This window comes from Urtica dioica, chromosome 11 (assembly GCF_054948205.1).
Source record: "Urtica dioica subsp. dioica isolate 48M chromosome 11, U.dioica_male_clone48M_v1_H2, whole genome shotgun sequence".
In the NCBI taxonomy this organism is placed as follows: Eukaryota; Viridiplantae; Streptophyta; class Magnoliopsida; order Rosales; family Urticaceae; genus Urtica; species Urtica dioica.
Window position 1 is genome coordinate 6,265,503 of NC_142766.1, and position 12,341 is coordinate 6,277,843.

At 41.2% G+C, this 12,341-nt stretch overlaps 2 long non-coding RNA genes across 3 annotated transcripts; both read left to right on the plus strand.

Moving 5' to 3' along the window:
• The first annotated feature begins 252 nt into the window (after positions 1–252).
• Positions 253–2,588, plus strand: LOC149380870 (uncharacterized). The gene is made up of 3 exons (XR_016293798.1): positions 253–548; positions 1,746–1,878; positions 2,431–2,588. It is a non-coding gene; the product is annotated as an uncharacterized LOC149380870 (long non-coding RNA).
• Positions 2,589–8,756: 6,168 nt separating this feature from the next.
• On the plus strand, positions 8,757–11,118 carry LOC149380871 (uncharacterized). Of its 2 annotated transcripts, XR_016293805.1 has the most exons (3): positions 8,767–9,053; positions 10,276–10,408; positions 10,961–11,118. It is a non-coding gene; the product is annotated as an uncharacterized LOC149380871 (long non-coding RNA). The 2 variants fall into 2 exon arrangements; XR_016293804.1 differs by lacking the exons at positions 10,276–10,408; positions 10,961–11,118 and adding an exon at positions 9,560–9,983 and having other exon boundaries at positions 8,757–9,053.
• Positions 11,119–12,341: the final 1,223 nt, after the last annotated feature.

Genomic DNA, 12,341 nt, shown 5'->3' on the forward strand with positions numbered 1-12,341 from the left:
CCTTGAATATATTTGAATTAATCGAGAACGTACGAGAAAATTCTCGGTTTGAAGCTCTAAATTAAATGTTCTTTCAGTTACGATTTTAGTCACAAAGTTAGTGATAAGGACGTGGTTGTCATGTTTTCGGGCTCATTTGAAAGAAAACAAGGAAAAAAGGGGTTGGATTGTAAATAAAAGGATAAGTATTGCATTTCCACGTCATCAAGAGTTTGGAAACTTTTTGTAAGTGATGTATATCCCTTGGCCGACTGAGGCATTTTGCAAACCAGGAAAAAAAAAAGAAGAAGAAGAAGAAAGAGAATTCGGGGGAGAGAGCGAGAGAGAGACCGAATGAGAGAGAGAGAGAGAGCGTGAGACGGAGTTGAGCTCTCGGAGGAAGAGGAAGCTCGGCCGATAGCAAGTCACCGAGACCCGAAACCCATCTCGCGCGGCCGCCGTGACCGAGGGAAAGGAAATCGCCGCGAGCCGCCGTGGCCGGCCAACCGGGAAGCGAGCGCCGGGAGAGAGAGAACACACCCCGGAGAGTCCAAATCCACGAAAACAAGGTAAAAGAAATCAAACCCGAATTGATTGGTGATTCTAGGGTTTGAACTGCAAATTTGGGATTTTGGTTTTCTTGTTTGATTTCGTGGAATTGAGTTGCTATTATGGTTGATTGAGCTTGATTTGTGATGATGTTACTCGGATTGTAGATTGAAATCATTGATTGGAATTTTCCTTGAATTTTTGGCCGAATTTCACAAGAGATTAGAGTTTATGTGAACGTGAATTGGGGCTTTTTGGATTCTGAAAGTTTTTGTTGTTGTTGATTTGATTATGTGTTTGAAATTGTGGTTGAGACTTGTTGTGTTTGGATTCTGGACGGTTTGGTGTTGATTTTAGTCTTGGCCGTGATGTTTTGTTGGCCATGGGATTTTGGTTGTTGAAAATTTGATTGGAATTTTGGGTATGAGTTAGTATGGTTGTTGCCAATTTCGGAATCAAATTTGTGGTTCGCGATACCTCGGAATTTATTTTGTAACGTGTTAACGAGGTTTGTTTCGATTGTGAGCCTTGTTATCGAGGGTCTAGACGTGTTTAGGCGGGCTACGCAGAGCCCAAAACAGCGGCGGTTCGGGACGACGAGGACGCGGCCCGAGGAATGACGGAGCCACCGCGCAAGTGTCGAATGGATAGCGGCGTTTCGATTTTGGCCGGAGACTCGCGAGTGTCCAATTAGAGTTTTGCGAGTCAAGAATTTCCGAGTCTCGCCTCAAGTTATTTATGAAGTTTTGAATTATTGTAAAAGTCGTTTATGATGTAAAAGATAAAAAAGAAAAAAAAATATTATCTCGTTATTATTATTAAGCTCGTTTATGGATTTTAAGAGTTTAAGACTCGGTTGTGAGTTAAGGTTGGATTTTTCGGTTACTTGAGCTTAGTAATAATAAAATTTGATATTTCTTTGGAATTCGGAAAAGAAAAGAACGATACTTGCTTGCTAGAGTTATTCTCAGTTTTCGTTATAGAAATGAGATTAGATTCGTTCAAAGGAGAACGAGCTTGCTTATTATAATTATTTCTCGGTTTTGAGATTGATCGTAGTTTTTCGTTCGAATTTACACGTTCTCGTATCGTTTGAAGTTTTGTTCCGAGGATATGTCTTTGGGTTCTACGATTCTTTTAAATCGTACGTTTGAATTTGAGTATCGTGAATTACTCATAGAATTCTGATTCAGGATCGGTTTGATTTACCGTGATAGGACTCAAGATTGAAAGTCGTTTAGAGGGTTCACGGAGTAAGTGAACGTATGGATTCTCGGTATTAGTGAACGTTCAGGTTCACAGGACGAACGAACGTCTCGTGGAAGAGCGACATTGACGCTTACTCTCGAGGTAGGTTATTATAACCCTTCTCTCCTGATTTTATGGTTTGGCCTCAAGTATATATTATTTTCGAAATGAAAATGTTTGTGAACGTGCCACGTAACCTAGAACCGTTTTTAGAAAATGTGGCGGAACTTCAATTCGGTATATCCGATTATGAAGTTGAGAATATTTTCGATATTATACATATATCCCGTATTTACGAAAGGAAATGTTTCGTATATCCTGGACAAGCCGGTTTCACACACATGTATACGGTGCGGAGAGTGCACCTTGCTCTGATCAGAGGACTGCCACGGGTTAAGTTGGCAGGCGGCTCAGGAGATAGTACACGTTTTAGAAGTATCTAGGGACACATTTAAATTTCTGTCATTTATATTTCTGCAATTTACATTTCTGCAAGGTATACTTGTACGTGTATGGTGATTTACACGTGACAAGAATATTATTATTATACGGTAAGTATTATTTTCGAAAATTTTTTAAAAAATCAAACCATTACTATAGCACCTACTGAGCCTCAGGCTCACCCCTATTTCCTCAAATTTTTCTTATAATCAGGATGTGAGAAGGAGAAGGGTTAGGAAGACCTCGGGATTAAGTGTGGTCGAGAGTTTGAAGGTTTCCGCTGGATAGTCTATCAAGTGTCGAAGGTTGGTTTTATTTTCGTTTTCTTTCTTTTATCTTTGGACTTGTAAAGTAAATAACTGAGTATGCACCGTGGGATAGTTATGTAAATTTTATTACTGTTCAGATTATATTCTAATCACACCCCACTTTTCCCGGGGCGTGACAGGGTGGTATCAGAGCTCTAGGTTATGAATCTCTAGGGAATGCATACTCGGTTTACTTTACACTTATAGTCCATCGATAGTCGTTTTAGAAGGTCGCCTGATGCGAGTCCTTCGAATGTTCCTTTGTTATAAGGATCCTTATGTTCACTTGAGCCTCTTGAGTATGGCCGAGTAATGAATTGTTTTTCAGGAGGTGACAACACGTGTTCGGAATAAAGCACGTGCTAGTACGTCTAGAAGTCGATGTCTTTGAAAGTTCTAGGACTTCTATATTCACGCATTCAAGGATATATGGCTCTGCGAGTTGCAGGTCATTGGGTTCAGAATATTGTAATGCAGTTGGATATGATAAGAACTCTACTAGAGTATTGCGTAGAGTTCATGGTAACTAAGCACAAAGCTCGTGCTAGTTTAACGTAAGGACTGTTCACGAAAACGTACGATGCTCATGACGTAGGAACAAATAGAGGGATTGTTCTACGTACAATGCTTTCTGGATGAGAGTTGATGGACTCAATAAAAGAAGATGATAGCATCTCAATAAGGGACAAGGCTACGATTGGGTGCGTTTTGCACTCTCACTATCGAAACCAAGCACATGAAGTGCATAAGGTTTGAGGTTGGCTTTGAGGTTTTTGTTAAAGATAGCCAAGCGTATGAATAAGGATGAGCTGGACATCGAAAGTCTTCTAGGATATGGCCTAGAAATGTTGGTTGAATCGGGAAAATACGATGTACGTGAAAGGTAATGTTTTGACATAGCTTGGTTGTCATAGTATAGAGTTCAGCTAGATTTCCATTGGCAAGGAGTTACGCTACGTATGGAATCTAGGGAGATAGTTCCTTATCAGGAAGGCCAAGGGGATGCAGAATTGTATCATGAAGTCCTACGTTGGAGGACGAAGAAAGTTTTCATGCTATGCACTTCTTTCGGCATCAGAAGTCGACGTAAAAGACGCTGATACATGATTAGCTATTTCTGTTGTGTTTGAATTTCTTAACGTTTTCCAGAAGAGTTAACTAGTCTGCCGCCTGATTGAGAGATAGAATTATGTATTGATCTTATCCTTGATACCTTGCCAAGGGTTGACGAGTTGTTTGATCAATTGGGAGGATCTCGATTCTTTTCTAAGATAGATCTGAGATCCGGTTATCATCAATTGATGATTCGCGAGAAGGATATTCTGGAAATAGCTTTCAGGACTCGTTATGGTCATTTTGAGTTTCTGGTAATGCCTTCTGGATTAACGAACGCTCATGCAGCTTTTATGGATATGATGAATCGAGTTTTTCGACCATTCTTGGATCAGTTTGTCATTGTCTTCATTGATAACATTTTGATTTACTTAAAGGATGCACAAGAGCATGAGCAACATATTAGAGTCGTTTGGCAGACTCTTCGGGAGCATCAGTTATATGCCAAGAAGGAGGAATGTGATTTTTGGTTTACATAAGGTTTGGGATGCGTTTGGATGCAAAATGGACACGTAGTCGCTTATGGTTCTCGTCAATTGAAGGCTCACGAGAAGAACTACCTAACTCATGATCTGGAGTTAGTAGCCATAATCTTTGCGTTGAAGATATGGAGATGCTACCTTTACGGTGTAAGATTTCAAATCTTTTCTGATCATAAAAGTTTGAAATATCTCTTCACTCAGCGAGATCTGAACTTGAGACAACGTCGATGGATTGAGTACATGGAGGATTACGATTTCACTCTCGAGTATCATCCGGGCAAGGCTAACGTTGTAGCTGATGTACTGAGTAGGAAATGTGCAAGTGTTTTAGCAACGCTAGGATTGCTGGATTGGAAGAGAGAAATGGTAATTGAGGATTACGATCTCAAGTTCTTCGAGAATCGTGATTCAGCGGTGATTTATAATCTGGTAGATCCACCGTACCTGGTCCAACAAGTTAAAGAGATTCAGCAGCAAGATAAGCATCTTCTGAGCGTTCTGACAAGATTGAAGAACGATGAGACGCTAGAACATTGGAATGTTCGAGGGGATGGAAGCTTGTATTTCAAGAATCGTTTAGCTGTTCCACAAGTAGACGAGATCAAGAAAGCGATTATGGAAGAAACTCATAAGTCTCGTTACACCATTCATCCTGGAGCCAAGAAGATGTACCAGAATCTGAAGAAACAATTCTGGTGGGGCAACATGAAAAGAGACGTCCTTGACTATGTCAAGAGTTGTCAAAATTGTCTCAAAGTGAAAGGTGAGAGACAGAAGCCAGGAGGAATGTTACAACCGTTGCCCATACCAGAGTGGAAATGGGTAGAGATAACCATGGATTTTCTCACAAACCTACCAAAGTCACAGGAAGGTTCTGATACGATTTGGGTAATCGTGGATCGACTCACAAAGTCTGCGCATTTCATTCTCATTAAGGTAACGTACTTCAAGAGGAAACTAGCAGAGGTGTATCTTGAAAACGTGGTGATGTATCACGGTGTTCCTATGAGCATTACTTCAGATCGTGACACGCGATTCACTGCTCATTATTGGAGAAGTTTCCAGGAAGCCATGGGAACTATACTGAATTTTAGTACTGCTTTTCATCCTCAGACAAATGGGCAATCTGAAAGAGTTATTCAAATCATGGAAGACATGTTGAGAGCGTATGCTTTGGATTTTGGTAACAAATGGAAAGAAAATCTCTCGTTGGTTGACTTTGCGTACAATAACAGTTATGATTCTAGCATCGACACGAATCCTTCTAAAGCTTTATATGGGAGACCGTGTAGATCTCCTGTGTGTTGGATTGAACCAGAAGATCGCGTTCAAACAGGAGATACCATTATCGAAAAAAAAACTAATGAGAAAATTGCTGTCATTCAGCAGCGATTGAAGACAGCTCAGAGTCGACAAAAGAGCTATGCTGATAAAAGACGAAGACCACTTGAATTTGAAGTAGGAGACTATGTGCTCTTAAAGGTATCTCCACGTAAAGGTATTTCCCGTTTTGGAAGGAAAGGGAAATCGTCTCCTCCATACGTAGGACCTTTCCAGATTACTGCACGAGTAGGTCTTGTGGCTTATCGACTTGGTCTACCCCCAGAGTTAGCGTTTGGGCACGATGTTTTTCACGTGTCAATGCTTCGGAAGAGCGAACCCGATCCTACAACTATCGTTCAACTCGAAGATGTACCGATTCAAGAGGATGTCACTTACGATGAAGTTCCAACCCAGGTTGTCGATAGAAAGATGAAGAGTCTTCGTAACCGTGAGATTCCGTTGGTGAAGGTCTTGTGGACTCATCATGGAAGCGAAGAAGCGACTTGGGAACTGGAAAGCGATATGATGGAAAAATATCCGTACTTATTCCATGTACCCACTTAGATCTTAAATTTCGGGATGAAATTTCTCTAAGGAGGGGAGAACTGTAGCGACTCGAAATTTAAGCTTAATGTTGTAAACTAAGTTTTTCAAAAGGACGAGAAAATTATGTAAATTAATTTTCTAAGAATCGTTTGTTGTCAATGCTGCCCACAAGAAGAGTAGTAGTGTCTATTTATGTACATTTGATGTCATATAGTCTTACGAAGACTCTTGCTTGTAATTGCTTATTCATTAATAAAAAGTTGAAACGTTCATTCATTCTTTCTTTGTTTGAAGCTTTATGATAAAACCTTCATCTTTTAGTCCATAAACAAACTTAACAACTTACGAAGAGACAAATGTAGATTTGCATGAACAAACTCTTCGTAGTTTGCTTAAAACGATATATTCGCAATCTTAGGGTCAAAGGACTATTAACCTCAGTATGATTGTTAGAAGAATCTATGATGTCTGGTTATGAGGCATTGAGAGTTGGGGACTCTATAGTTCTTCTAGGTATCTTCCGAAGGTACTGAATTGACCAGTGCACTTCTAGAGACAATATAAGAACAAACCATTTAACCTCTTATGTCTCGAAGTCACTATGTATGAATTGCATCATGCTTACCTTAATCCTGAAATGAGACATGCCATTTCACACCTTAGTATTCTCATTTGAGAAAGTCAAAGTTCGGACTCACTATGTGATTCCGAACAAGGCTTATTGGTGAAGTACTAAGTTGTGAGTCTGTCATGAGTAACTTTGTGAAGTTCTCATAGATATGGAATTCATGTACAAGATTGCTGAAATGCAATGTATGTCACCTCATGCTTTGTTCCTTGGAGTGTGAATAAATGAACTGGCCAGTGTCCAAATTGAGTCCTGACTCTTTTGGATGAAACAATGTGACTTGTTAGCTCCTCGTCAATACATTGTTTCTAACTTATTCACAAGCGACAAAGGAGTTGAGGAAATAACAGTTAGAAGGGTAAAATGGTAATTTAGTAAATCCCGACTAGCTGATGACATTCATGAAGGGTAAGCATAGATAATATTCAGTGGATCCGCTCATCATAATTAGGTCGAATTCTTGAGTAGAAAACAAATTCATTTGAACCGAGAGATTTTCAGTGCCAGCTCTTTAGTGGAGTCAGTTGGCATTAAGCTAAACTTGGAAAAGGTTTGTGAACTTTTGAGTCCAAGTGTTTAGCTCAAGCTTTGTTCATTTGGGTCCATGAGGTCACTGTCACGAATCACATCGATAGGAATAGTTAAACTGGAAGCTAAGTCAAAACAAGAACGAGACAGTTTTACGAAAATTGTCAAAAGGGTATTTTTGTCTTTTTGGACATAGGACGAAAAGAATGTCAATAAATTTTTTTTTGACATTGTCATATGATGACAAATGAAATAAATATTACTCAGCCATATTAGTGTAATTGGGCCTTGAGGATTAATTTCATTTCATAGAATTTTACTTGAAAATTCTTAATGGGCTTTTCTTATGTTGTCATGAACAAATGAAGAAACATCTAGAAGCTCCTTCTAGAAGCTCAAATTTCGTCCAACCCAAGGAAAATAAGGCTGAATTTCGTTCATGCCATAGTGGGAAAGAGAGTTTATTTTGTGCATTGATGTATGAAGATACTTGCCAAAAGAAAAAGGGGAAACAAATTTCCTTAAGAAGGAAAGTGCATTTTCGGCCAACTAAGAGGAAATCAAATGAGGAAACAAATCCTAAGCCTTCATGAGGCATGTTGGACGTGCAAGGCAATAGGAAAAGAGGAAACTACCTTTTGAAGGTAGTCCTCCTCCTATAAATAGGAGCCTCATTCATCACATTTCATTCATCCAAGTTTAAGAGATTTGAGAGACTCTCTCTCTACAACTTGTGGCCGAAATCCTCTCTCTCTCTCTCTAGTTTATTTTCGATTTTTTCTTGTCTTGGCACCTAGGTCCTTACTCGACCTAGTGTTTAGCTCTGCGACTTCGAGACTCGTTCTTAAGTCGTAGTGTTTAAAAGTGCCCACTCATTGATTCCTTCTTTTCGAGTGATTTAGTGATAGAAACTTTCGTGGTTGCTCGAGGTGCCGAGGAAAGAAAGAGAGACGTGCTGCGAGGGGAGACGAGCGTTGCAAACTTTCCACAAGCTTCTTCAAAGTTCAAGCTTCAAGAAAGGTTAGTAAACTTCTAGCTCATATTGGTTTTTAATTACATGTACTTGCACTTGTCTAGGTTAGTAAAAACTGTTTTACTTGTAAAAGAAAATTTTTAAAATTCCGCCGCTTACCGAAGCGTTAATTATTTTCTCAAACCCTAGATCGATTCCAACATCGTTTCCATCATTTTGGGTGGGAGTAATAAGTTTATCGAGTGATTTAAGATATTTTAAGGTAATGGAAAATCTCGGAATGAATAAAGGATTTATCGAGTTCGTCTGGAATAAATTATTTTCCGAGGAGATATTCCGGAATTTAATTTAAGAAAATAAATTCTCAAGGACGAGAATTATTTCTGAGAAACCTTGAATATATTTGAATTAATCGAGAACGTACGAGAAAATTCTCGGTTTGAAGCTCTAAATTAAATGTTCTTTCAGTTACGATTTTAGTCACAAAGTTAGTGATAAGGACGTGGTTGTCATGTTTTCGGGCTCATTTGAAAGAAAACAAGGAAAAAAGGGGTTGGATTGTAAATAAAAGGATAAGTATTGCATTTCCACGTCATTAAGAGTTTGGAAACTTTTTGTAAGTGATGTATATCACTTGGCCGACTGAGGCATTTTGCAAACCAGGAAAAAAAAGAAGAAGAAGAAGAAAGAGAATTCGGGGGAGAGAGCGAGAGAGAGACCGAATGAGAGAGAGAGAGAGCGTGAGACGGAGTTGAGCTCTCGGAGGAAGAGGAAGCTCGGCCGATAGCAAGTCACCGAGACCCGAAACCCATCTCGCGCGGCCGCCGTGACCGAGGGAAAGGAAATCGCCGCGAGCCGCCGTGGCCGGCCAACCGGGAAGCGAGCGCCGGGAGAGAGAGAACACACCCCGGAGAGTCCAAATCCACGAAAACAAGGTAAAAGAAATCAAACCAGAATTGATTGGTGATTCTAGGGTTTGAACTGCAAATTTGGGATTTTGGTTTTCTTGTTTGATTTCGTGGAATTGAGTTGCTATTATGGTTGATTGAGCTTGATTTGTGATGATGTTACTCGGATTGTAGATTGAAATCATTGATTGGAATTTTCCTTGAATTTTTGGCCGAATTTCACAAGAGATTAGAGTTTATGTGAACGTGAATTGGGGCTTTTTGGATTCTGAAAGTTTTTGTTGTTGTTGATTTGATTATGTGTTTGAAATTGTGGTTGAGACTTGTTGTGTTTGGATTCTGGACGGTTTGGTGTTGATTTTAGTCTTGGCCGTGATGTTTTGTTGGCCAGGGGATTTTGGTTGTTGAAAATTTGACTGAAATTTTGGGTATGAGTTAGTATGGTTGTTGCCAATTTTGGAATCAAATTTGTGGTTCGCGATACCTCGGAATTTATTTTGTAACGTGTTAACGAGGTTTGTTTCGATTGTGAGCCTTGTTATCGAGGGTCTAGACGTGTTTAGGCGGGCTACGCAGAGCCCAAAACAGCGGCGGTTCGGGACGACGAGGACGCGGCCCGAGGAATGACGGAGCCACCGCGCAAGTGTCGACGAGGCGAGGCCGAGGGAACGTCGAATGGATAGCGGCGTTTCGATTTTGGCCGGAGACTCGCGAGTGTCCAATTAGAGTTTTGCGAGTCAAGAATTTCCGAGTCTCGCCTCAAGTTATTTATGAAGTTTTGAATTATTGTAAAAGTCGTTTATGATGTAAAAGATAAAAAAGAAAAAAAAATATTATCTCGTTATTATTATTAAGCTCGTTTATGGATTTTAAGAGTTTAAGACTCGGTTGTGAGTTAAGGTTGGATTTTTCGGTTACTTGAGCTTAGTAATAATAAAATTTGATATTTCTTTGGAATTCGGAAAAGAAAAGAACGATACTTGCTTGCTAGAGTTATTCTCAGTTTTCGTTATAGAAATGAGATTAGATTCGTTCAAAGGAGAACGAGCTTGCTTATTATAATTATTTCTCGGTTTTGAGATTGATCGTAGTTTTTCGTTCGAATTTACACGTTCTCGTATCGTTTGAAGTTTTGTTCCGAGGATATGTCTTTGGGTTCTACGATTCTTTTAAATCGTACGTTTGAATTTGAGTATCGTGAATTACTCATAGAATTCTGATTCAGGATCGGTTTGATTTACCGTGATAGGACTCAAGATTGAAAGTCGTTTAGAGGGTTCACGGAGTAAGTGAACGTATGGATTCTCGGTATTAGTGAACGTTCAGGTTCACAGGACGAACGAACGTCTCGTGGAAGAGCGACATTGACGCTTACTCTCGAGGTAGGTTATTATAACCCTTCTCTCCTGATTTTATGGTTTGGCCTCAAGTATATATTATTTTCGAAATGAAAATGTTTGTGAACGTGCCACGTAACCTAGAACCGTTTTTAGAAAATGTGGCGGAACTTCAATTCGGTATATCCGATTATGAAGTTGAGAATATTTTCGATATTATACATATATCCCGTATTTACGAAAGGAAATGTTTCGTATATCCTGGACAAGCCGGTTTCACACACATGTATACGGTGCGGAGAGTGCACCTTGCTCTGATCAGAGGACTGCCACGGGTTAAGTTGGCAGGCGGCTCAGGAGATTGTACACGTTTTAGAAGTATCTAGGGACACATTTAAATTTCTGTCATTTATATTTCTGCAATTTACATTTCTGCAAGGTATACTTGTACGTGTATGGTGATTTACACGTGACAAGAATATTATTATTATACGGTAAGTATTATTTTCGAAATTTTTTTAAAAAATCAAACCATTACTATAGCACCTACTGAGCCTCAGGCTCACCCCTATTTCCTCAAATTTTTCTTATAATCAGGATGTGAGAAGGAGAAGGGTTAGGAAGACCTCGGGATTAAGTGTGGTCGAGAGTTTGAAGGTTTCCGCTGGATAGTCTATCAAGTGTCGAAGGTTGGTTTTATTTTCGTTTTCTTTCTTTTATCTTTGGACTTGTAAAGTAAATAACTGAGTATGCACCGTGGGATAGTTATGTAAATTTTATTACTGTTCAGATTATATTCTAATCACACCCCACTTTTCCCGGGGCGTGACAACCTTGTGTTCCTCGCCTTCTGTCGGCGGATACTCTCCTCTAACTCCATGATGCGGTCGTCCCTGCTATCAGGAGATGGAGATGGTGAGCGGGTTGAGCTCTCTTCATGGAGCGACTCTTCGTCACCATGCGCTCGGGAGTGCAAGAAGTATTTCTTGGTCCAAGTGACGTTTTCGGGGTTGTTCACGCCCTCAAAACGTACGGGTGGTTGGCTACTCATCGTTTCTCAAGTTCGAGAAGGTTGAGTTCGCAGAAGAAAAGAAGAAGATGAACAGAAGGGATTTCGGGCTGAATAGGTCGGGAAGTCCCCTCCTTCTAGCGCCAAAATGTTGTCGCACGAAAATGAACAACTATTGAAAACCTCGGGCGGTTCGATCCAATGCCGGACCAAGTGATCGCACTCGGGCCAAGAGTGTGAACTCGATAGTCTCGAGCTAGGGTTTTCTCCAATCAACCCGCCCCTCGGGAGAGGTAGAGGGTGAGGAGGAGGAGTGACCGTGCCTTGGGTGTCGGCTGCCTACGTACCCGTGTGTGGGATCAAGTCAGAACGTAGTTCAAGCGTGAAAGACGCAGTATAAGGCGTAGAACCTCGGCGGAGAAGCGTGCTCGACGAAGGAGACGGGGCACGAGGAGTCCTCGGCAGCGTCTCAGAACCTCGGAGATCGCGTACGCGTCTAGCGTCTTAGACGCGCGAGGGGAACTCTCGTCGAGAACCCTAGGGGCGTGCTTGAGCACCGGAGAACGTTCGGTCAGAGGGAGCGACGTCCGGGAAGTCCCCGTGAGTGCTTCAAAACCTCTGAGAACGGGGGAGAGAGAAAAGAAACTGCTTCAGGCCAAATATGGCATCCAGAGAAGCAGAAAAGAGTAAGAAATCGAGCGTGTCGATAAGAGATGAAGGGATGATTTTCCCCTCAATGGGAGGGGGTTTATATAGGTGTTTGAGAAACCTAAGGGGGTCATTCGGCGTCCATTTGGGACTAGGAACGCGTCTCTTTTCAAGAAGAGGCGCACAACCCGCGGCGCACACCGCGCGGCGCGCGGTGCCAAAACCCGCGGCGTACGACCTGCGCGGCGCGCGACTCTTGGCGCGTGGCGCGCGGTGCCAAAACCCGCGGCGCACAACCTGCGGCGCACGACCTGCGCGACG